The 24,210-nt window shown below is 49.1% G+C and overlaps 1 protein-coding gene across 3 annotated transcripts in view; it reads right to left on the bottom strand.

Moving 5' to 3' along the window:
* The window catches only part of CTNNA1 (catenin alpha 1), a 169,104-nt gene extending 150,273 nt beyond the window's left edge, over positions 1–18,831 (bottom strand). Inside the window, exon 1 of one of the 3 annotated variants that reach the window (XM_070075026.1) lies at positions 18,724–18,831. The gene's annotated coding sequence lies outside the window, so the exon portion shown is untranslated. Of the gene's footprint in view, positions 1–18,017; positions 18,101–18,345; positions 18,411–18,723 lie in introns of those variants that run through there. The other 2 variants (XM_070075025.1, XM_051843320.3) reach the window with 2 other exon arrangements.
* Between the last annotated feature and the right edge of the window lie 5,379 nt (positions 18,832–24,210).

Below are 24,210 nucleotides of genomic sequence, written 5' to 3'. Positions count from 1 at the left end.
TTTTGGGAGTGGACCAAAGGACAGAAGATCTCTGTCACTCTGCCTTTCAAATGAGTAAATATATAAACTTTTAAAAAGAAGAGAGAACACAGCAATCCCAGATGTGAAGTGACAGTTTGCTGTATGGAGCAGATATCTGTTTATGCACTTAGCTTCTGCCCCATTATGGCTGAGACCAGTAACAACAGAAGAGTGTTTAACAGAAAGCTAGCTGTGTTAAGCTTTCATCACAGACACTGATTATGGATATACAGGAAGTCCCTGTTTCCACAGAAGAGTGAATGACTCCAGTCAGAAAAGCAAAGGATATGAAATACGCATCTGCACAAGAGAAAGGAAACACAACAGGGAAAAGAGGTTTTTGTTTTCCAACAAAGGGACTAAGAGGCAGAGAAATTTTTCACACAGCTGAGAAGCCCACAAAGAACATACTTTTCTTGGAGAGCCAGGCGAGAAGACACCTAGAGTTGAGAAGAGATTCATAGCTGCTACCCAGATGGAACAAAAACAGACAAGAAGGGACCAGTGTTGTGACACAACAAGTTAAGCTGCCACCTGCTACACCAGCAGTCCATGCTGGAATTCTGGTTTAAGTCTAGCTGCTCAGCTTCCGACCCAGCTACCTGCCAACGTGCCCAGGAAGGCAACAGAAGATGGCCCAAGGAAGACGGAAGGTATGTTTCCCTCCCTCTCTTTCACTCCACCTTTAGAATAAATAAAGTGTGGGGGTTTTCTGGTAAGAAAAACAGTAAGAATTTCTAACACATGCATCTATTGTATGTACTTTTGATACCCTATTTTGTCATTTATTCATCATTGACAAATTACCATGTTCTGAATCCTGCTAGATGCCAAAGACTAATTAGAAATCCCTAGCACATACCACAGCAACTAATTATTAAGACCAAAAGGAAACAAGAAACAGGTGTCTTGACAATGAAAAAAATCTGGCAGATGTTACTTAATCAACTGTTTTAAACTCAGCATCGCCACCAATGGAACAATCTGACAACCTGTTGGTGCAATGTCCAAAGAAAAACACACCATCTATCAGACAATGCCAAGAGTGGGGCACCTACAAAACTTGCCTCATCTCTTACAAAACATCCATGTCATGGAGGAAAAAAGGTTGGAAATCAAGATCACTAAATCCAATATGTGATCATTTAGAGAGTCCTGTTATGTATAGAAATGGATATGAGGGGCCAGCACTGTGATGTAGCAGGTAAAGCCGCCGCCTGCAGTGCCAGCATCCCATATGGGTGCCAGTTTGTATCCCAGCTGCTCCACTTCCAATACAGCTCTCTCCTATGGCCTGGGAAAGCAGTAGAAGATGGCCCAAACCCTTGGGACCCTGCACCCATGCAGTAGATCAGGAAGAAGCTCCTGGCTCCTGGCTTCGGATCAGTGCAGCTTGGCTGTTGTGGCCAATTGGGGAGTGAACCAGCGGATGTAAGACCTCTCTCTCTTTCTCTGCCTCTCCTTGTCTCTGTGGCTCTTTCAAATAAATAAATAAATCTTTTTAAAAAAAAAAAAAAAAGGATATGAAATACACCAGGCCAACTGGTACAATCTGGATAGGAATACGGTGAATATGGACTGTACAAGAGATTAGTACCCCCTGTGGATCCTGATAAAGGCAGATTCTAATCCAGAAGACCTAGGGTAGCAGCAAGTTGAAGAATTTAAGTCTTTTAAATTAATTAATTAGTTTATTTGAAAGGCAGAGTGACAGAGACAGAGCGGGACTTCCTTCCATCCAATGGCACTCTCCAAATGCCTCCAACAATCAGAACTGAACCAAGCCAAAGCAGCAACTCAATCCAGGTATCCCAAGTCAGTGGTACTTGGGCTAAATACTTGGGCCACCATTTGCTGGCTCCCAGGTGCATCAGCAAGAAGCTGGATGCAAAGCAGAGGCAGGACTTGATCCCAGGCTCTCTGCGTCCCAAACAGCAACTTAACCACCTGAGCCACAACACCCATCCCCAAGCTGAAAAACTTAGGAATGATGTGCCACAGGGCTGCAGTTAATTTACAAATGACTCACAAAAACAGTTCACGCAGCATAATTGAGCACATCTGAAAATGTCACCAATTGGTAAATCTAAGTGAACTGGTGAATCAAATGCGCGTGGTACTTACCAATTTTTTTTTGGACAGGCAGAGTTAGACAGTGAGAAAAAGGTCTTCCTTCCATTGGTTTACCCCCCAAATAGCCACTATGGCCAGCCAGCATGCTGCGCCAATCCAAAGCCAGGAGCCAGGTGCTTCCTCCTGGTCTCCCACGCGGGTGCAGGACCCAAGGACTTGGGCCATCCTCCACTGCACACCCGGGCCACAGCAGAGAGCTGGCCTGGAAGAGGGGCAACCGGGACAGAATCCGGCACCCCGACCGGGACTAGAACCCGGTGTGCCGGCGCCGCAAGGCAGAGGATTAGCCTAGTGAGCCACGGCGCCAGCCACTTAACAATTTTTTTGTAGGTTTTCAGATTTTACAAAGAGCACTTCGAGCTCTGATATAGTAGGTAAAGCCACTACCTACAGCAATGACATCCCATGGGCACCCATTCAAGTTTTGGCTGCTCCACTTCCAATCCAGCTCCCTTCTAATGGGCCTGGGAAAGTAGCGTAAGATGGCCCAAGTACTTGGACCCCTACACCCATGTGGGAGACCCGGATGAAGTCCTGACTCTTGGCTTTGGATCAGCCCAGCTCCAGCCACCGCAGCCATCTATCTGGGGGATGAACCAGCAAATGGAAGATCTCTTTCTGTAATTCTTTCAAATAAATAAATAAATCTTTAAAAAAATTTACCAAGAAAAGTTGGAGGAAAAGGCTCACAATTTACACAGCAAACAAGTTATGATCCAACAGCAGGTGTAAAGTTATAAAGTGCCCAATAGAGGCTCGGAACACCCAGGAGGGGCTTCCAACCACTCAGTGAGGGCTCACTGACAAGTGGCAGCTACCCAAGGGAAGGGAGGCCGAACGATGGCACCTTCCAGCAACCGCAGTGTGGTGAGAAACAGGCAGGCACTAAAGTGGCAGGTGATAAGGCTAAAGGATAAGCTAAGAAAGTAACAAGGCATTAGAGGTTTGCATTTTATCCTTCCTAACTTAAAAATATCTTGGGGGGCCGGCGCCATGGTGTAGTAGGTTAATCCTCTGCCTGCGGTGCCGGCATCCCATATGGGCGCCGATTGGAGTTCCAGTTGCTCCACTTCCAACCCAGCTCTCTGCTACAGCCTGGGAGTCCTTGGGCCCCTGCACTCATATGGGAGACCAGGAAGAAGCACCTGGCTCCTGGCTTTGGCTTGGCACAGCTCCGGCTGTTGCAGCCATTTGGAGAGTGAACCAACAGAAGGAAGACATTTCACTGTCTCTCCCTCTCACTGTCTGCAACTCTAACTCTCAAAATAAATAAAATATTTTTAAAATATTTTGGACCCATTCTATTCTTCCAGTTTAGAACAATTACTTGATGGGGTTGGCACTGTGGCGTAGTGGATAAAGCCACCGCCTGCAGTGCCAGCATCCCATATGGGCACTGGTTCGAGTCCCAGCTGCTCCACTTCCGATCCAGCTCTATGCTTTGGCCTAGGAAAGCAGTAGAAGATGGCCCAAGTGTTTGGTCCCCTGCACCCATGTGTGAGACCTGGAGGAAGTTCCTGTCTTCAGCCTGGCCCAGCTCTTGGCTGTTGCATCATTTGGGGAGTGAATCAGTGGATGGAAGACCTCTCTGTCTCTCTCTCTCTCTCTCTCTCCCTCTCTGCCTCTGTAACTCTGCCTTTCAAATAAGTAAATAAATCTTGGAATAACCCCTCCCCTCCACCACCAAGAACAACAAAGGATCAAACCTCACTTCCAGTCAGCACAGTGCAGGAAACAGCCAGACGGCCCTCTCCATGGGAGCTTATAGGACCTCTTCATGCACTGAAACTCCACGGCCCCCAAACCAAGCCTATTTCCCCTATGTCCCCCTATTCCCTTCAGACTAAGCCCTCTATGGCCTACGCCACCCCCAGTGACCAAAGTTCACCAAACCAGGACCCCTAGAAGGAGAATGGATCCAGGTTCTCCTCCTCCCTTCTCTTCTCCCTCTCTGCACCTCAGTAACACCTCCATCACATCACCAAGGCTTCCTATTCTCATTCTCCCTGGCTTGGTGTATCTAGAAGTCTTCTCACTTCCAATCATTCTCCGGGCAGCCCTAGTTGTCACTGTCATTGGCTTACTCTCCTCTGGAAAACCCTGGGATGGCTTCCTCACCACAGATGGGATGCAGCCAAAAGCACACCAACCACACCTGTTCCCTGCCGGAGCCAGCACTGCCTCCAGAACCTCAGACAAGGCCGCTCCTGCACTCACAGCTCCTTCCAGACTCTTCCACCGTAAAGCTCTCACCCTCTTTCAAGACATGGTCACATGTCAACTCCGCCTCACATAGGAAACCCTGCCTGCGGTTCCCAAGCCTCACCACATAGCACTTGTATCTGCGTGTCTGTTCCCCAGGAATGTGGGGGCTCCTTTCAGCATACACAGTGTGGCTTTTCTGAGTGTGATCTTTACCAATCTAACATTCTACACATGTGTAACTGAATCGGCCCTATTACTTTGGGTTTCATCTAGTAACATTAGCACATGAAAAACAAATAAGGAGTTACCACTCTTGTTGCAGTTTAGCAAAAACAGGTACACACTGCTAATTCTTACCAATCAGCAATGTCACCAAAGCTCATCACTTTAGTTCATCAACTTCCAGAAGTAAGCAATGTTGGCTTACACATTAACATCTCCCAGCACCTGGCACACCACTCTGAAAGCAGACTTTTTATAAACGTACCGTATTGAGGTAAACCCTTCCCAATGTAACTGAGATACAGCAATTGAGGTATTCCATTAAGCCACCTAGAAAATATTAGATCTTTCACTGATCGTAAAGAAATCAAGTCAACTTCAGTGTCTCTCAAGGGCTGCCATCTTCCATCTCCTTGAATTTTCCCCCCTCCTAAAGGGATCAAATTTAACATTTCACCTGGCCATTTCTCTGTATAATGACAGGTTTCTAAAGATATACTTCAGGTTCAGTCTAAACCTTTTCTGAGAACATGCTGACCCCAGGTCCGCTGGAACAAGAAAGCAGTAACAGATCATTTTAGAAAAATTCCCTAGAAATAGAAAACCCCCCAAACACCAGCTCATCAGTGATGACCTCCCTCTCCCTTTCAGCCTCGGATTACTCACTGCACTATCATATTTCATAAACCATGATTAAGAGTCTGGATTAATAGTGAAATATTTAACATAATGAAATATTCAACACACCATGAAGGAATGTTAACAATGCATCTTCGTGCTCAGGAAGAAAGCATGTGTCAGCTGCACGGGGCAAATGGACTATTAGGAAATGCTCCTATCCTTCATGTCACTTGAAACGGGCCACACTGAATGTGTTTTCTGAGTTATGACAGCACTTAAGGTTTCAAGAACAGTTTGCAGTATAACCTGGTTAATAAACCAGTACAGGATTATGTAACCTCATATTAACCAGGTTTCCAACTCACATCCTCAATTTAGAATGTCAGATACTAACAAAATAACACAAACCACAGCAATAAAACATTTTCAAGACAACTGATTGTCCACTTACTTTTGATAATATCTAATAATGAAACCTCAGAACACAAAAATAAGGGAACTCTGCAGCTCAATATAACGGAATGGAACAGTCAAAAACTAAGCAGTCTAGTCTGTGCAGCAGGTTAAACCACCACCTGCACCACCAGCAACCCCTATCAGACCACTGGGGTTCAAGTGCCAGCTGCTCTGCTTCCAATCCAGCTTCCTGTTAATGTGCCTGGAAGGCAACAGAAGATAGCCCAAATCCTGAGACTCATATCATCCATTTGAGAGACCTGGACTGAATTTCTGGCTCCTGGCTTCAGCCTCGTCCAGCCCTGGCTGTTGCAGACATTTGGGGAGTGAACCAGCAGATGGCAAGATCTCTCTGTAGCTCTGCCTTTCAAATAAATGAATCAATCTCACACACACACACACACACACACAGAGCATTCTAGGAACAAATTACCCTTTAAACTAGCAAATAAATAAGATTATTTAACAATAAGATTAAACTGGGTTAAAGTACTCAATATCAAAATTTTAATGCAACACAAGTTCTGTAAAGTCCTCTTAAAATGAAAATTACAATAGTTTGCACACTATAATTACATGCCTTCTCTTCATAAAATAAGAACATGGAAAAATGGCAGACATTTTAAAAAACCAATCACATTACTCACACACTTGTTCCAAATGATCAAATCTTGGTTACAAATATTTAGACCAACCAGAGTCACCCTTCAAACGCTATGTACATTAGATAAGTTACTCCAAACTTGCAGTCAGTGACAAGGCACAAACTAAATCCCAATCAAAAAGTAGGGCAGGAGGGCCGGCATCACGGCTCAATAGGCTAATCCTCCACCGAGCAGCGCCAGCACACTGGATTCTAGTCCCCGTCGGGGTGCCGGATTCTGTCCCGGTTGCTCCTCTTCCAGGCCAGCTCTCTGCTATGGCCTGGTTGTGCAGTGGAGGATGGCCCACCCGCGTGGGAGACCAGGAGAAGCACCTGGCCCCTGGCTTCGGATCAGTGCAATGCGCCGGCCGCGGCGGCCATTGGAGGGTGAACCAACAGCAAAAGGAAGACCTTTCTCTCTCTCTCTCTCTCTCTCTCTCTTTTTCTCTCTCACTGTCCACTCTGTCAAAAAAAAAAAAGTAGGGCAGGGGCTGACGCTGTGGCAAAGCAGATAAAGGCACCACCTGCAGTGCCAGTTGGAGTCCTGGCTGCTCCAGTTCTGATCCAGTTCTCTGCTATGGCCTGAGAAGGCAGTAGAAGGTGGCCCAAGTTCTTGCACCTGTACCCATGTGGGAAACCCAGAAGAAGCTCCTGGCTCCTGGCTTTGGATCGGCCAACAGCTCCAGCTGTTGCAGCCATTTAGGGAGTGAACCAGAGAATGGAAGATCTGTCTGTCTGTCTCTCTCTCTAATTCTCTGTAACTCTGCCTTTCAAATAAATAAATCTTTAAAGAAAAAAAAAAAAGTAGGGCTGAGAGATGGCAGTCCAGCAACAAGTAAATAGAAATGCATGTTAATTTCAAGCTCTATTAGAACCAGAGTTGGGGCACACTTGCACGTGGAAAAAAGAAAAGTGACAACTATGAAAAAAACTAAGAAAATAATGAGCACTGAGAGGTTCTAACTGAGAAAGGGCAATGTGGATGGTTTACTGCACACTGCAAACCCTCAGTAACGGATGACTCAGTGCAGCATTCTTACCAGTGAGCAAACAGCATGCAGCAGGCCAAGCTGAGCCAGACTGTCCAATCCTCACCCCCACTAGGTGCAGGTCTACAACCACAGGAGCTGAGCAGACACCAGCTGCATAAGCAACACCCTCTAGGTTCTGGAAGCCAGCACAGACACTCCAGCAAGTTTCAGAAACTGCTGCTCTACGAGACCTGCCTAAATGCCTGATGTGTTTGTTTGTTCCTTCAGAGAAAACAGAAAATGCTAATAAGACAAATCCTCCAACATGTATAGTATAACCAGGATTTCTTTATGGCGTCAAAGTTGTGATAATGGAGTTCATGTTTTTCACTACTTATTTATTAGACGGTCAAAACTGCCGAGAAATTTTTGAATGAATTTCTTTTTAACTTGCTCATTTTTTCACTTTTTCATACAATAAAATTTACTCTTGAGTGGTATAGAAGTATTGTGGTGTAGCAGATAAAGTCACTGCCTGCCACGCCAGCATCCCATATGGGCACTGGTTCCCATCCCAGGTGCTCCACTTCCAATTCAGCTCCCTGATAATGTACCCGCGAAAAGCAGAAAATGGCCCAAGTGTTCGGACACTTGCACTCAAGTAGGAGACCTGGATAAGAGTTCCTGGCTCAGCCCTGCTTATTATGACCATCTGGGGAGTCAATCAGCGAATGGAAGGTATCTTTCTCTCTTCCTCCCTCTCCCTCGCTCTGTGTCTATCTGTGTTTGTGTCTCCTTCTCTAACTCTGCCTTTCAAATAAATAAATCTTTTTATTTCTTAAAGATTTACTATATTTGCAGGTGGCGGCTTTACCCACTATGCCATAATGCCAGGCCCTCAATAAATCTTTTGTAAGTAAATACATACATACATACATACAGTGCTGTAGAGGCCCACATCATGGTGCAGATGTTTAACCAACGGCTGCAACATCACCATCCCAGATGGGTTCTGGCTCAAGTCCCAGCTGCTCTACTTCTGGCCCAGCTCCCTGCTCATGCATCTGGGAAAGCAGAAGATGGCCCAAGTACCACAATGGAGTTCTGGCCCCTGGCTTGGGCCTGGCCCAGTCCCAGATCTTGTGTACATTTGGGGAGTGAACCAGAAAACGGAAGATCTCTCTGTCTCTCCTCCTGTCTCTGTAACTCTGCCTTTCAAACAAATAAATAAACCTTTGAAAAATAAACAGGGGGCCAGTGCTGTGGCGTAGCAAGTAAAGCCACTGCCTGCAGCGCCAGCCTCCCATATGGGCACCAGTTGGAGTCCCAGCTGCTCCACTTCCAATCCAGCTCCCTGCTGATGGCCTAGGAAAACAGCAGAGGATGGCCTGGGTGCTTGGGCCCCTGCACCTACGTGGGAGACCTGGAAGAAGCTCCTGACTCCTAGCTTTGGATCAGCTCAGCTCCAGCAATTGCAGCCATTTGAGGAGTGAACCAGCCAATGGCAGATCTCGCTCTCTGCCTCTGTAACTTTGCCTTTCAAATAAATAAATAAATATTTTTTAAAAAATAGTTATTGAGGCCGGCACTGTGGCGCAGCAGGTTAACGCCCTGGCCTGCAGCACCGGCATCCCATATGCATGCTGGTTCGAGACCTGGCTGCTCCGCTTCCGATCCAGCTCTCTGCTGTGGCCTAGGAAAGCAGCAGAAGATGGCCCAAGTCCTTGGGCCCCTGCACCCACGTGGGAGACCCGGAGGAAGCTCCTGGCTCCTCGCTTTGGATCGGCGTTGCAGTCATCTGGGGGGGTGAATCAGCAGATGGAAGACCTCTCTCTCTCTCTCTCTGCCTCTCCTTTTCTCTTTTTGTGACTCCAACTTTCAAATTAATAAATAAATCTTTTTAAAAAAAAAAAGGAATAGTTATTTATAAATAAATAAATAAAAACAAGAAGTGGAGCAGCCAGGACTCGAACCACTGGTCATATGAAATGACAGCACTGTAGGTGGCGGCTTTACCTGCTGCACCACAGCTCCAGCCCTAAATGATTTTATTTTTAAAGCAGCATATACATACAACTAAACCACAGAACCTATGTGTACAAAACAGTATTTATGGGGCCAGCGCTGTGACGGAGTGGGTTAAGCCATGGCCTACAGTGCTGCCTCCCATATGGGCGCTGGTTTTCAAGTCCCTGCTGCTTCATTGCTGGTTTCCAGCTCCCTGCTGATGCACCTGGGAAAGCAGTGGAAGGTGGCCCAAATGGTTGAGGCCAGCACCCACAAGGGAGACCCAGAAGCTCTTGGCTTCAGCCTCACACAGCCCTGGCCACTGTGGCTGTTTGCAGAATGAACCAGCAGGTGGAAGACCTCTGTCTCTCCTCTTTCTAACTCAGTCATTCAAATAAATAAATAAGTCTTTAAAAAAATAAAAAAAGTATTTACTCAGGACTTCTGCTTCAAGAGCTAAATTAGCATTCAACTCTGAAAAGGCTGAAGGAGGATTACTGGTGAGAAGGTAGAGTTTCGGTCGTCCTTGACAAGGAACACTGCTGGATAAAAAATTTAGGGCCAAACCCTCTCTGGATGAGAGCAATGCCAGCAAGTGGTCCTCCCAGGACTTATCTGACCAGCCTATGGGACGTTTCTACCTCCATCCAAGGAGTGTGACCTGCCCACAAGATTCCTTCCGACTCATTCACTTATTCAGGTGGCCTGCAGTCCACACTGCCAAGCATTAAGTAGTGAGAAAGTTTGAACAGAAAATACCCTGATGTACCAGATGCCAATCAAGCCCATTTCCAGAGGGGAATTTGGCAGAATTTTAAAAGCAACAAAAAGTAGCTATCTTGGAAACAATCCACATCAACAAGAGGTAAGAGGATAAACAAACTGTGGTATATGTGAACAATGCGGTATTATTTCACCTTAAAAGAAAAGAGATTCTGGGAGGATGACAGTGTGGAAAGCACCAGGAATCTGTTTCTCCACACAGCCAACAACTACAGAGTCTGTCTGATGTTAACTACTCTGGAGTCTACTGAAGACCTGCAACTTCCATGCCGAGGCCTGCATTTTAAGTTGGGTTATCAATTTCTGCTCTTAGGTCAGCAGCAGCTCCCCACCCTCTAAACTCCAGTCCTGGAGCTGGTTATAAACAGCCTGCAGAAGCCAGGGTGGGCAAGAAGGACATCATTCTCCAAACGTGGGCGATCTGAGTGCTGCTTCAAATCAGCGAGGTGAAGCACTGCGAGGGGCGGCCATCACGGCACCCCCTCCAAGGCTGCACACCACCTCCCCCTTTAGCTTCCAAGGAATTTAATGGGCCAGTACCCTTTTCCTCCCCTGGCTTCCTTTTTTCTGATTCCTCTTTTTAGGAGCTGGACTTCAAAGACACATTTAAAAGCAATCATATTTAGAGGTGGAAGGAAAACAAAGAGTGACTGGGGTGCATGCCAAGACAAAGGCTCAGAAAGACCTAAGATCTTATGTTCACGCCTCAGGCTGATCCTGAGAAAGCAGACAGACCATTATAGAAAATACCAAGTTCTAGAAAGACGAAGAACCTGGGGCCAGAGCCATGGTGCAGCAGGTTAAGCCACTGCCTGCAGCATCAGCATCCCATTTGGGTGCCAGGTTGAGTCCTGGCTGCTCCACTTTCCAATCCTGCTTCCTGCTTATGTGCCTGGGAAAGCTGTGGAGGATGGCCCAAGAGCTTGGGGCCCCTGTACCCACACAGGAGACCCAGATGAAGCTCCTGGCTTCAACCAGCCCAGCCATGCCCATTGTGGCTATTTGGTGAGTGTATCAGATGAAGAGCTCTCTCTGTCTCTCCCTCTCCCTCTCTGTAACTGTGCCTCTCAAATAAATGTTAAAAAAAAAGCAAACAAACAAACAAAAAAACCACATTTAAAAAAAAAAAAAAGAAATGCTGTCAGCAGCCTCATTCGTTTCATTTAGCACTCTCCTGACTGCATCAAGAATGGCTGACCTCAAGGCCGGCATTGTGGCGTAGCAGGTAAAGCTGCCGCCTGCACTGCTGGCATCCCATATGGGCACCGATTCAAGTCCCAGATGCTCTGCTCTAACCTGGGAAAGCAGTAGAAGATGGCCCAAGTCTTTGGGCCCCAACACCCATGTGTGGGAGACCCAGAAGAAGCTCCTGGCTCCTGGCTTCAGATGAGCTCAGCTCCAACCATTGCAACCAGTTTTGGAGTGAACCAGCATATTAAAGAACTCTAACACTCTCTCTCTCTCTCTCTGCCTCTCTGCCTCTCAAATAAATAAATCTTAAAAAAAAAGAAAAAGAATGGCTGACCTATACCACCTGGGTCAGTGTGAGCACACCGTGTCAAGAGCACACCACAAGGAAATCACATGTCTCAGAACAGTGTCCCCATCGTGAACTGGCACACCGCTGTAGTTAACATGGTCAATTTTATAACCACCATATTCAAAAAAGAAAGCAAGCAAGCACTTTTCACCCAGGAATAATCAAGAACAGACAAAAGCTGCTTTAGCTACAAACTAAAGCCCCACCCTGGAAGGCTGCAAAGGGCTCTACCAGAGGCCTGATTAAGGCAGCTTCGCAACAGAAGACGAAGGGCATTAATATCCCACACTCGGAGTCAGTCATACTTCCACAGTTCTACAACTCAACTCACTCTACATTTTTAAGTCTCTGAAGTCTGGATGTTGTCTTACAACTGATGGCATTTTCTAGCTGATTTGGACACTTTTTTTAGATTTAGTTATTTTATTTGCAAGGCAGAGTTACAGAGAGGTCTTCCATCTCCTGGTTCACTCCCCAAACAGCCACAAAGGCCAGAGCTGAGCCAAACTGAAGCCAGTAGCCTAGAGTTTCTTCCAGGTCTCCCACATGGGTTCAGGGACCCAAGCACTTGGACCATCTTCTGCTACTTCCCCAGGAGCATTAGCAGGGAGCTGGATGGGAGTGGAGCAGTCCGGACTCAAACTATTGCCCATAGGGGATGTTGGCACCACAGTTGGCGGTTTTATCCACTATACCACAGCGCTGCCCCTTGGATGCATTTCTTCTTTGTTGTACATAAAATAAAGATTAGTCTTGCTATGGCCAGGGAGTGCAGTGGAGGATGGCCCAGGTGCTTGGGCCCTGCACCCCATGGGAGACCAGGAAAAGCACCTGGCTCCTGGCTCCTGCCATCGGATCAGCGCGGTGCGCTGGCCGCAGCGCGCCGGCTGCAGCAGCCATTGGAGGGTGAACCAACGGCAAAGGAAGACCTTTCTCTCTGTCTCTCTCACTGTCCACTCTGCCTGTCAAAAAATAAATAAAAAAAAATTAGTCTTACTATACCAATAGGGACAATGTTCAAGTTATATAAGTGGACAGATTACAAAAGAGCACAAAAAGTAATATCTAGTTTTCACAGAAGTTACATGTGGTCAGCATACATACCTAGACAAAATAATTAAAGGATATACAACAGAGGTGGGTGTTTGGTCTGGCAATTAAGCCACAAGTTAGGACACCCAAGTTCTATATGGGAGTGCCTGGGTTCAGTTCTCAACTGTGCTTATTCTAACTTCCGGCTTATGCAGACCCTGAAGACAGAGGTGATGACTCAAGTAGTTGGGTTCCTGCCACCCACATGGGAGACCTGGATCAAGTTCCTTGTTCATAGTTTCAGGCCCCTCAGTCACTGCAGGCATCTAGGCAATGAACCAGTGGACAGGAGATCTATTTCCCTCAATGTGTAAGGTGTGTGTGTGTGAGAGACACAGAATGAATTTCCACTGTTTCACTCCTCAACTGCCCACAATAGCAGGGAATGAGTCAGGCCCAGTAATGAGCCTAGAATGCCATCCAGGTCCTCCACATAGGTGGTACTGACTCCAGTACTTGAGGCCATCGCCACTGCCTTCCCAGCTGCATTAGCAGGAAGCTGGATTTGAAGCACAGTAGCTGAGACTCAAACCAGGCACTCCAATAAGGGATATGGGCACCCCAAGTGAGCTTAACCTGCTCGACCACAACACCTACCACAAGAAAAAACTTAATGAACTGGATGTTAAACTATGTCTCCACTCCCATACAGACTTGGCATAATCCTATATATACCGTAAGTGCATCTATTATAACTAATTCAATATTTATTGAGTAGTACCTGCCATGGGCAAAGAAATGAATCAGCTATTATCAGAAACAAAGATACACAACAAAAGTGCCTTGAAGGAGTTCAACATTTAGCAAAAGAATGTATGGTCTAAAGAGTTTTATTGAAGGTAAGTCAGCAACTTTTAATGATACTTAAATGCTGAACTTGTTCACTGGTTTTATTTGAAAGACAACCCACTCATTACAGATAAAAACATGTCCTGTCCAGCACTCCATAACTGAAAGAATGAGGGTTTTATCCTATCAGAAGTTAAAATAAATATCCTCTGTAAATCATTTGCTACATTATACAGATGACAAAGTTCAAACTCTAAGGCAGAGTCTCAGAATAAAACCTCTGAAGAGTATGTTACTGTTGTAATTCAACAGGTAACACACAGAAAATCAGTATCAAATTAGCAATAATAGGAAACATCCCAACACATAACTCTTTTTTAAAGACTTATTTATTTATTTGAGAGGCAGAGTTACAAACAGAGAGAGGAAGAAACAGGGAAATCTTCCCTCAGCTGGTTCACCCCCCCACCAAACGGTCCCAATGGCCAGAGCTGGGCTGATCCAAAGCCAAGAGCCTGGAGCCAAGAACTTCTTCTGGGTCTCCCACCTGGGTGCAGCGGCCTAAGCACTTGGGCCATCTCTACTGCTTTCCCAGGCCATAGCAGAGCGCTGGACTGGAAGTAGAGCAGCCAGGATTCAAACCAGCGTCCATATGGGATGCCAGTGCCACAGGAGGAGTCTTAATCTACTAAGCCACAATGCCAGCCCCAACTCCATTTTTCTTAATGATCTTTTAAGAATTTTTTTCACTTCAAGGGAGTATTCAGGCAATATGACACAGCAAGTTAAGCCACCACTTGAGACACTCTACGTCTGGTTCAAGTTCCAACTCCTCCACTTCCAACCCAGCTCCCTGCTAACATGCATCCTGAGGGGCAGCTGGTAGAAGTTCAAACACCTGCAACACGACCTGGCTCCAGCCTGTCCCCCCTTGCTGCTGAGGACATCTGGAGAGCGATTAGCTGACAGAAGAGATCTGTATATCTTTCTGTCTCTTTGCCTTTCAAGTAAATTAACATTTTTTTTTAAAAAAGAATCACACTTTATAATTTGAGAGATAAGGAAGCAGGCAGACAAGCAGAGCAAGCTCCCATCTGCTGGCTCATTCCCCAAATGCCCACAAGGCCCAGGAACAGCCCAGGCTGAACAGGAAGCCAAAGAGAACCAGGAATCCTAATCCAGGTCTCCCACATAGTGGCAGGGACTCAACCAATCAAGCCTTCACAGCTACCTCTGAGTGTACACGAGCTGGAAGCTGGAATCAGGAACAGAGCCGGGACTAGAACACAGACACTCCAGTATGAAATGTGGGCATCCCAACTTGGCATCTTAACCACTAGGCCAATGCTCATCTCAAAATTACATTTTAAAAATTCTTTCCTTGCCCTCCATGTGCTTGCTTACTCTAGGATAAAATGACTACAATGAAAATTTTCTGCCCTCAAGATATCCACAGTTTACCTGAGGGGGGAAATGCTCCAGGACACTGGATGTGGCAAGTTTCTTAGATATGACACCAGATGCATAAGCAACAAAAACAGATAAACTACACTTCATCAAAATTAGAAAACTCGAGGCTGCTGTGGTGCTGCAATGGGTTAAGTTGCACCTGCAGCACTGTTGCTTTATGGGCCCCGGTTCAAGTCCCAGCTGCTTCACTTCCAATCCAGCTCTCTGCTATGGCCTGGGAAGGCAATGGAAGATGACCCGAGCACCTGCGTGGGAGACCCGGAAGAAGTTGCTGGCTCCTGGCTTCGGATCAGCCCAGCTTCGGCCCTTGAGGCTATCTGGAGAGTGAACCAGCAGATCGAAGACACCCCGCCGCCTCTGCCTTTCTGCAACTCTTTCAAATAAAAAAATAAATCTTAAAAAAAAAAAAAAAAGGTTGCATCTGTGACGCCAGCATCCTAAATCATAGTGACAATTCAAGAGGCAGTTGCTCTGCTTCCAATCCAGCTCCCTGTCAATGTGCCTGGGAAAGAAATGGGAGACAGGCCAAGTGCTTATGCCCTTACCCCTCAAGGCAGACCTGGATGGAGTTCCAGGCTCCTGGCTTCCTCCTGGCCCAGCCACAGCTAACACAGCCATCTGGGGCTAGTGGAAGATCTCTTACTCTGTCTCCCCTTCTGTATCGGTCTGCCTTTCAAATAAATAGATAAACCTTGTTGAAAAAAAAATAATCTTGGGGCCGGCGCTGTGGTGCAGTGGGTTAACACCCTGGCCTGAAGCGCCAGCATCCCTTATGGGCACTGGTTCAAGACCCGATACAGCTCTCTGCTACGGCCTGGGATAGCAGTAGTAGATGGTCCAAGTCCTCAGGCCCCTGCACCCACATGGGAGACCCAGAAGAAGCTCCTGGCTGCGGATTGGCGAAGCTCCGGCCGTTGTGGCCATCTGGGGAGTGAACCATCGGCTGGAAGACCTCTCTCTCTCTCTCTGCCTCTCCTTTCTCTGTGTAACTCTGACTTTCAAATAAATAAAAATAAATCTTTTTAAAAAATGATGATCATCATCTGTGGTTGCCAGGCTACAGAATCTTCTGCATGTGTCAAGGTCCTGAGACAGGAAAGACTCCTTGTGCCTAGAGACCCAAGAGAGGACTGTGGAGAGGTGGTTCCGCTGGGGTCAGGAGAAGGCGCACATCAGATTGGCAGAGAGCGCAGAGGCAGGTCAAAGACAGCCATGCTGAAGAAGCCAAGGACTGGAGTCCCATAATCTGAGTTCCTCTGTCCTCATCCCCACCAGCACACACACCACCACCACTCCAGCCACCAGGATGTCTGTCACATTCTTTCTCAAAGAAATGACAAGGCCCTGCCAGTTGCTCTGCCTCTCCACACCTGCTTTATGCCTCCAGAAGAGAAAGGAGTCCCAGTTTGGACATGCTGAATTTGAGGTACCCCTGGCACTCCCAAACACTCCTCCGTACACAGCTGACCATGTAGGTCAGGAGGCACCTGCCCTCAAAACAGCCGTTCCTGCTCCAGCTTACGGCACTGATGACCACAAGACTGCGCAACGGCTCTCAGCTCTACGCGGTTACAAGGAATCAGGTTACTGATCAGAGTAAAAATGACGCCACAAGGAACTTCGGATACAGCCTTGGGCATGGGTGAAATGGGAGAAAAAATTAGGAAGAAAAAAACTGAGAAGAGCCAAAAGTAAAAGAAAACCAGGAAAGTGAGACCACGGTTCTCCAAAATCTCACAGTTTTGTATTTCTCTACCCTTCCACTTGGCAAACCTCAGCTCATGTTCCATCTAGTCCAAATGCCACCTTCTCCAGGAAGTCTTTCCAGACTTATCCACAGGCCCTGCTCAGGATTTCTCAAGTCTCCTCTGTATCACCACATACACGATTCTATTTTCCAGGAGCTTTTCTGAAGAACCCTGGTGTAACAGCTGACCCATCATCCTGCTCCAGCCTGGGCCTCTCCCTACTACAGTGAGAGCCTTTAGGGGCAGGTGACCACGTCTTCATTATCGGTGAGTCCTTAAGAAACAGGGTAAAAGGTTTTCTTTTTTTCTTTTAGCTAAAAGAAAGAAAGGTAAGTAACTGGACAGAGTGCAGATAACTCCCGCACTTGCCTCTCTTGTGAAAGATAACAACACAGCCTAATTAATGTGATCTGCACATTCCATTTCAAGTCACAGCCACCGGACGGTCTTAAAAAATCACTGCTCAACACAAACACGCTCTCGTCTGCCACAGCCGTCCATTTCCTTCATCAGAACAACGAACCGCCCTCACTCAGCCGGGGCTTCACACACGCACACGCACGGGAGCCGGGCGCGGGGCGAGGAGAGGGTGGCGCCCGCACCGCCCAGAGGCCGCCGCGGCCCAGCCGGGCCCGCATTCGGGGCGAGCTCCCAGCAAGTTCTCGCGCGCGCGCACCAACTCGCTCTCTCCTTTGAAAGTCAACACGAAGAAAAGTCCCGCTAACGCCACTGCTGACAGGGAGGCGTGAGGGAGTCCGGCTGAGGAATTCCAAAGGGAAGGGTGTGGTGCGCCCAGCCCGCGGCACTGGGCCCGAGAAAGGGAGGCCTCGACGCTGCCCGCCGCCGTCCGCCCCGCACCCCCGCAAGTCTCGGGGGCCGGTGGGGGGCCGGGGGGCAGAAACCAGAGAGCCAGACCACCGGGCCTGCCCTGCGCACGCAACGCCGAGCCCCCCGCCCCCGCCCGCGCGCGGACGTGCCCGCCGCCGAAGGCAAGGCAGCCGGCGCGCGCCCCGCGGCAGCCCGAACAAAGTTTAGAAACCGGGAGAAACTTTTCCAACAGGAAGCGCCGCGGCGCGCCGGGCCTGCGCCGCCTCCTCTCCGGCAGCCGCGGCCCCTCAACTTCCCGAGAGCCGGGGAACGCCGGCCCCGCCCGCCCGCCCGGGGCCCAGGCCCGCGCCCCGCCGGGGAAGCGGCCGCCGACCCGACGCCGGACCCGCGCCCCCCGGGAGCCCGATTCCGGGCGGCGGCGCAGGAGAGACGGCGCCCCAGCCCCAGGACCCCCGCACTCGCGTCCAGGGAGGTGCGAAGAGAGTTACCTGCGGCGAGCGGGGCGAGCGCAGGACACTCCCGAAGCCAGAGGCCGACGCTGGCCGCTTTGTCTCCAGCCCGTCCGGCTCCCAGGAGGAAATGGGCCGCCGGCGCCCCCGCCCCCGGCCCGCCCCCCGCCCGCGGCCGCGGCCCCGCCCGCCCTTCCCAGCACCTCCCTCCGGCTCGCTCTTCCCCGCGCCTCCCGCCGCCTCCCGCTGGTTTCTCCCGGCCCGGAGGCCGGGGTTTGCGGGGAGCGGCCCTTCCGCAAAAGGAACCTAGCGGCGGGCCAGAACTCCCAGAGGACCTCTCCCTCTCTGCCCCTACCCCCGGCCTTACTTCGTCCCAGGCCCCGGTCGGGCGCTCGGGCCCCGACAGGAAGGAGGAGCGGTGACTCCTGGAACAGCCCGCGAGCGGGGGAGGGCGGGGGGCAGGTGAGTCACCGCTCGGCGCACAGGTGAGTCTCCGGGCGCGGCCCCGCGCCCGCCCCGCCCCGGCCGTAGCCCCCGGGACGGTGCGCGGCGACGCGGGGTCTTGGGAGGGTCACAGGTATCCTCGAAATGCGGGCGCCCCGAAAAATGCCCTGGGCCCGCTCCCTGGCTCTCCAGAAGGAGAAACTGAAGCCAAGTGGAAGCCTTGGAGCTTGGATCAGGGAGGAACTGGAGTCCGCCTGCCGGGACCTCGCACACCGAGAGCCAGAGGCATCCCCGGGCTCACCTGAGCGGGCCGAACGCGGAGCCCTCCAGGTCCCGCGGCCCCTCCTGACACAGCCCCGCTCTCAGCGCACGGCCACACGCGCTGGACAAGGGCCTATCCCAGTCCCTCTGGCCATTTAGGGAAGTTTACTCCCACCTTTCTTATCTTCCGGGTGAATGCTCCGAAAACAAAACAAAATGACAAAACAAACAAACGACACAGAAAGCAAACACGAATCCTATACATTCAACATCAACCGCTCCCTGGGTCATGGGACGGTGACCAAGATTGATTTCAGTACAGGCCTCTAAATCCAAAGGAACGCAGGCCCGGTGGTGCTGAGCAGGTGCCTGGGAGACCTGGCCCACTCCCGGAGCTGTGTCCCCTAGGTAGTGCCCAGTGTAATTCACAGAACCGGACTGTGCATCAGCAAAGGGCACCTGGACTTGAAGCCGGCAGAGAACAACCTTCAAGAGAAAGGCGAGGCCTGACCAGGCGGTGCTTGGTCAGCCCCACTCCCTTCTGTTTCTGGCTGGAATGTCAAGGGCTTCCTCCCTCTTCAACAGGCTACTGCAGAACATAGTAATCAATAAACATTTGAAATTACAGAGTTAAAGGACTGTGCTTCATGACTTGGTAAATCTATCAGTTTCACTTTGTGGCACAGTGGGTTAAGCCTCCAGCCTGTGATACTCTGGTATCCCATATGGGCACCCGTTCCACGTCCAGCTGCTCCACTTCTGATCCAGCTCCCTGCTAATGTGCCCGGGAAAGCAGTGGAAGAATGTTCCTGTCTTCCAGTCGGCCCAGACTCATCCACTGTGGGCATCTGAGGAGTAAACCAGCGGATGAAGCTATCCCTCTGTCTCTCCACATCTTTCTATCTCTGCCTTTCAAATAAATAAATAAATCTTTAAAAAATAAATCTATCACTTAATCCAGAACCAACTACTGAATTTGCAAGGACCCTTGTTCACAGATCATTAACTGTTTCCAAACAGCAGAGCATGAAGCCAAGCCTGGGATCTTTGTAAGAAAATGAGAGACCGCGCATGTCCAGTAAGCTGAGGCTCTGAGTCCTTTCCCTGCTTGTGAGAGACCCAAAAACTTACAGGGAGGCCTCAGGCACTCACTCTGCTGAGGAAGGGAATAAAAACGCTTGGTCCCCGTTCCCCCTTCATGAAAAATGTATTAGTGGAAACAAGTATTAAAACAAGTAATTCAGGGGTGGGCGCTTGGGATGTGCCTGCATCCCATATCCATTTGTCTAGTTCGAACAGCACCTCTGCTTCCAATCAGCTTCCTGTTCTTACATCCTCGGAGGCATTAGATGAAGCCTTAAGTACTTGAGTCCCTGCCACCCAAGGGGGAGACCTGGATGGAATTCAGGGTTCCTGGCTTTGGTCTGGCCCAGCTCTGGCTATTGCAGGCATTTGGGGTATAAACGATATGGGAGCATATGGAAGATTTCTCTCTCCTCCCTCCCCCCACCCATTCTGCCTTCCAAATAAATATAAGCATGTAGAAAGAAAACAGGTAATTCAGAGGGGAGGGAGGTTGGGTAACAGGTACTAAAACACAGTTACATGGGAGGAATGAACTGTAGGGGTGTGCAGCCCGCTGGGAAGACTGCAGCGATGATAACCTATTGTATACTACGTGAGTAAGTAGGAGAAAGGAGCTGAAAGTCTTCAAACATAAAGTAATGATGGGGAGAGGGAAGCATTAGTCATCCTTATGTGATCAATACACATTGTATATACATTGTTGAACTGTCACATACATTCTGCCCTACGATTATGTATGGCTATTAGGTGTTGATCAAAAATTGTGCTTGGGGCAGGCGCTATAGCCCAGCAGGTTACTGTGCTGCTTGAGATACCTGCAGCCCTCCTCAGAGTGCCCTTGGGAGTCCTGAATGCCCTGTTTCCTGCTAATGCACCCAGAAGGCAGCAGATGATGACCCAAGTACTTGAGTTCCCCCTGCCATAGATGGAGTCTGGGCTCCTGGCTTCACCTTGGCATAGGCCTAGCTGTTACAGCCATTTGAGAAGTAAACCAGTCATGGAAGATCTCTCTTTCTCCCTCTCTGTCACTCTGCCTTTCAAATAAAATTTTTTAAATAAGTAATGTAAGATGTGCTATGGGGCCGGCATTGTGGTACAGCAGGTTGAGCCACTGTCCAAGATACTGCATCCCATATGAGTGCCAATTCAAGTATTGGCTGCTCCAATTCTGATCCAGCTCCCTGCTAATGTACCTGGGAAAGCAGCAGAAGGTGGTCCAAATGCTTGGGTCCCTACCACCCATGTGGGAGACCCTAGTGGAGTTCTAGGATCCTGGCTTCAGCTTGGCCCAGCCCCAGCTGTTTCAGCCATTTTGGGAGTGAACCACATGGAAGATCTCTGTCTCTCTTTTTTTTTTTTAAGATTTAGTTATTTAAGCCGGCGCCGCGGCTCACTAGGCTAATCCTCCGCCTTGCGGCGCCGGCACACCGGGTTCTAGTCCCGGTCAGGGCGCCAGATTCTGTCCCGGTTGCCCCTCTTCCAGGCCAGCTCTCTGCTGTGGCCAGGGAGTGCAGTGGAGGATGGCCCAAGTGCTTGGGCCCTGCACCCCACGGGAGACCAGGAGAAGTACCTGGCTCCTGCCATCGGATCAGCGCAGTGCGCCAGCCGCAGCGCGCTGGCCGTGGCGGCCATTGGAGGGTGAACCAATGGCAAAGGAAGACCTTTCTCTCTGTCTCTCTCTCTCTCTCTCTTTCTCTCTCACTATCCACTCTGCCTGCCAAAAAAAAAAAAAAAAACAAACAAACAAAAAAAAAGATTTAGTTATTTATTTATTTATTTGAAAGAGTTACACACAGAGAGAAGAAACAGAAAGACAGAGAGGTCTACCATCCACTGGTTCACTCTCCAACTGGCTGCAACGGCTGGAGCTGCGCCAATCCGAAGCCAGGAACTTCCTCCAGGTCTCCAACACGGGTGCAGGGTCCCAAGGACCCGGGCCGTAGCAGAGAGGTAGATCGGAAGTGGAGCAGCCGGGACTCGAACTGGCACCCATATAGGATGCCAGCACTGTAGGCAGCAGCCCCACCTGCTAGGCCACAGCCCCAGACCTCTGTCTCTGTCTGTTTCTCCCTCTATCTCTGTAACTCTGCCTTTCAAATAAATAAAACAAAAAGTTGTTATTGGGGATTGGTGCTGCAATGAACCAGTGGATAAAAGACCTCTCTCTCTCTCTCTCTCTCTCTCTCTCTCTCTCTCTCTCTCTCTCCTTCTCTCCCTCCCTTCCTCACTGTCTGTCAATCTGTCTTTCAAAAAACAAACAAAAGCTGGTAACTCCATTCTAATTGTTGAGCCACCACCTGTGATGGCAGCAGCCCATACTGAAGACCCAGTTTTGAATTCCAAGCCGCTCCACTTGCAATCAAGTTCTCTGCTAATGTGCCTGGAAAAGCAGTGAAATATGTTCCAAGTACTTAGGCCTCTGCACCCACATAAGACTCCTGGATGGAGTTCCTGATCATGCCTTCATTTGTGGCCTTTTCGGGAATGATCCAGAGGATGGAAGATCTGTTTCCCTCTCTCTGTCAATCTGCCTTTCAAATAAAATTAATCTTGAAAAAAAATTTTTTGTTGGGGTAGACATTCACATGTCAGAGTGCCCGGGGTTCAAGTCCCTGTCCTGCTTCCAACTCCAGCTTCCTCTAATGTGTACCCTGGGAGGCAGCTGATGCTGGCTCAAATTCTTGAGTCCCTGCCACCTATGATGAAGACCTGGATGGTATTTCTGACACTTGGCTTCTGCCAGTTCTAGACCTGGCCGTTGCGGCCATTTGGGGAATGAACCAGTGGATAAAAGACCTCTCTGTCTCTCTCTCTCCCTCCTTCTCTCCCTCCCTCCCTTACTGTCAATCTGTCTTACAAAAAGCAACCTGGTAACTCCATTCTAATGGTTTAGGCAAAAACCTTAGAATCATCCTTGACTATTTCCTTTGTGTCACACATTTCACATGTGTTTTCTCCATAAATCCTGTGCTTCCACATTCAAACTATATTCAGAATCCACAACCTTTTACCACCTGTGTTGTGCCATGCTGAATCAAGCCACCATCATCACAGAAGGCTCCTAACCAAGCCTCCCTCAGCTGAGTCTAAATTCTGCACCCTGAGTGATCCTGTTGGCCTCCAAGTCGGAACTCGCAGCTCCTGCTCTGCCCAAACCCTCTGCTGGCTCCCGAGTCCCTGGGAGGAACAGACAAGTCCTTACAAGGGCCTGCCCGCTCACCTGCCCTACACACTTCTCTGCTGTTCCGGGAACAGGTCACACAAGCTCTCCCCATAAGGTCTTTGCTTTCTGCCTGGAATGCTGTCCTCCAAACACCTGCCTGACTTGCACCCTCACCCCTGCCAGGTCTCTGCTCACCTGTCACTGTCCGGCGAGGCTTCCTCTCAGCCACCTTGTCTAAAATCGCCATGCCCGGCCCAGCATCCCCCCCTTCCTTGTTTGTTTTTCTCCTTCACGTGCATCACCTTCTGACTTACAAGCTCATATTTTAATGTCTATAAATTATATATAAAGTCACATATAATATATAATTTACTAAATTATACATTATTATTAAAGTAATAAGTTATACACATAATTTTCCTGTCTTCCTCCCACTAGAATTTAAGCCACAGAGGGCTAGAATTTTTGTTTATTTTGTTCATAAATTTTTGTCTGTTTTATCTGTGTTCCTAGTGCCTACAGCAGTGCTTGTCACAGAGCAAGCCCTTGGTAAAAATTTGATGAGAGAATGAAATGAATGAATGAATGAATGAATGGGGCTGGCGCTGTAGCATAGCGGGTAAAGCCGCCGCCTGCAGTGCCGCATCCCATATGGGCGCCGGTTTGAGTCCCAGCTGCTCTCCACTTTCAACCCAGCTCTCTACTATGGCTTGGGAAAGCAGTAGAAGATGGCCCAAGTCCTTGGGCTCCTGCACCCTCGTGGGAGACCTGGAGGAAGCTCCTGGCTCCTGGCTTCATATTGGCGCAGATCTGGTCATTGCAGCCAATTGGGGAGTGAATCAGCAATGGAAGACCTCTCTCCCTCTCTCTCTCTCTCTGCCTCTGCTTCTCTCTCTAACTCTTTCAAATAAATAAATAAATCTTTAAAAAGAAAAGAATGGATGAGACCTATACAAACGTTGATAGGGCAGATGGGGAGGGAAGCAAAGAGAATCCAGACCAATGGGACAAGCGTGTTTGCAAGTCCTGAGCGCCTTGGGGCCAGCTCAGCAGCACAGCAGGCTAAGCCGCCGTCTGCGGTACCAGCATTCCACATGGGCACTACTTCAAGCCCCTGGCTGCTCCACTTCCAATCCAGCTCCCTGCTGATGCACCTTGGAATGCGGTAGAGAATGGCCCAAGTGCTTGGGCTTGAGCCCCTGCACCCATGTGGGAGACCCAGAAGAAGCTCCTGGCTCCTGGCTTCGGCCATTGCAGCCCTCTGGGGAGTGAAACAGC

This window comes from Oryctolagus cuniculus, chromosome 6, assembly GCF_051225735.1.
Source record: "Oryctolagus cuniculus isolate XC-2025 breed Fujian yellow rabbit chromosome 6, ASM5122573v1, whole genome shotgun sequence".
Taxonomy (NCBI): Eukaryota; Metazoa; Chordata; class Mammalia; order Lagomorpha; family Leporidae; genus Oryctolagus; species Oryctolagus cuniculus.
This window is presented reverse-complemented; position numbering and strand designations above follow the sequence as displayed.